Here is a 2,002-nt window from a genome sequence, read left to right on the forward strand (position 1 = left end):
ATTAAACAAATGGGCAAAGTTTCTTTCACCTTGAATGCCCCTGTTACCTAGCAGTAAATAGGTACCTGGGAGTTAGTCAGCTGTCACGGGCTGCTTCCTGGTGTGTGTGTGTGTGTGTGTGTGTGTGTGTGTGGTGTGGAAAAAAAAACTAGTTAGTAAACAGTTGATTGACAGTTGAGAGGCGGGCCGAAAGAGCAAAGCTCAACCCCCGCAAACACAACTAGGTGAATACACACACACACACACACACACACACACACACACACACACACACACACACACACACACACACACACACACACACACACACACACACAGAGTGTAAAAAGGTCCTTGCACTAATGCTGGTGGAAAGGCGGGGCTTAGAAGCACAAGCCCAACCCTGTAAGCCCAATTAGGTGCGTACCTAACGCAATTGCTTTGAAGTCTTGCGTGTGCTCGACTAATTACCCAAACCAGGTGATTACATTAATATCTCATTAAACAGCCTAATTGAAAGAGAAAACTGCCATATCGGGTTCCTCTTCATTGCACAAACTTCAGTGTCAACACTTAACATTTTTCTCATTAATCAGCGCGAAAAATCACTCATTTTATGAGGTATACCGCAGCCAGCATGGCCAGTCACTTAAGGTATATACACCTAAAGGTAAACTCCGCTTCTCGGTCTATATATATGGAGAGTTTACTATATAGTCCTGGGGCCAGATTCACGAAAGCAGTTACGCAGGCACTTACGAACGTATACACCTTTCCTCAATCTTTGACGGCTTTGGTTACATTTATTAAACAGTTTACAAGCATGCAAACTTGCCATTCAACTGTTGTTATTGTTATAAACAGCCTCCTGCTGGTGCTTCGGAGCTCATTAACTGTTTAATACTTGTAAACAAAGCCGCCAATGATTGAGAAAAAGATGCACAGGTTCGTAAGTGCTTGCGTAAGTGCTTTCGTGAATCTGGCCCCTGGCCTAAAGTATACCTGCTGGCCGTTCAGTGAACTACTGAGGCTGCTCTATCAAGCCTTCAACAGGTAATAAGCCTGATGCCTAACACCAAATCAGGGGCCAGATTCACAAAAGCACTTACGCAAGCACTTACGAACCTATACATCTTTTCTCAATCTTTGGCGGTTTTGTTTACAAGTATTAAACAGTTAATGAGCTCCGAAGCACCAGGAGGCTGTTTATAACAATAACAACAGTTGAATGGGAAGTTTTCATGCTTGTAAACTGTTTAATAAATGTAACCAAAGCCGCCAAAGATTGAGGAAAGATGTACAGGTTCGTAAGTGCTTGCGTAAGTGCTTTCGTGAATCTGGCCCCAGGCAGCGAGCCATGAGACAGCCTCCATCTTACTGCATGCACTATCTGTTTTTAAGCTATTGACTCCAACGTAGAAATTGCAGGGGATTAGGGAAATGAAAATACCACAATACTGACGGTTAGTGAGCCTCGTTACTATTGGTTGTCAAAGGTTGACAACTTTGTTTTTGAGGCTTAATGGTGAAGTAAAAAACGCGGCATTTTTTACATTTTTGCAGTAAAAACGCGGCATTTTTTACATTTTTGCAGTAAAAACGCGGCATTTTTTACATTTTTGCCGTAAAAACGCGGCATTTTTTACATTTTTGCAGTAAAAACGCGGCATTTTTTACATTTTTGAAGTAAAAACGCGGCATTTTTTACATTTTTGCAGTAAAAACGCGGCATTTTTTACATTTTTGAAGTAAAAACGCGGCATTTTTTATATTTTTGCAGTAAAACGCGGAATTTTTTACATTTTTGAAGTAAAAACGCCGCATTTTTTACATTTTTGCAGTAAAAACGCAGCATTTTTTTACATTTTTGTAGTAAAAACGCCGCATTTTTTACATTTTTGCAGTAAAAACGCGACATTTTTTACATTTTTGGAGTATAAACGCGGCATTTTTTACATTTTTGCAGTAAAAACGCCGCATTTTTTACATTTTAGCAGTAAAAACGCGGCATTTTTTTACATTT

The sequence above is a fragment of the Procambarus clarkii genome, chromosome 78 (genome assembly GCF_040958095.1).
Source record: "Procambarus clarkii isolate CNS0578487 chromosome 78, FALCON_Pclarkii_2.0, whole genome shotgun sequence".
Taxonomy (NCBI): Eukaryota; Metazoa; Arthropoda; class Malacostraca; order Decapoda; family Cambaridae; genus Procambarus; species Procambarus clarkii.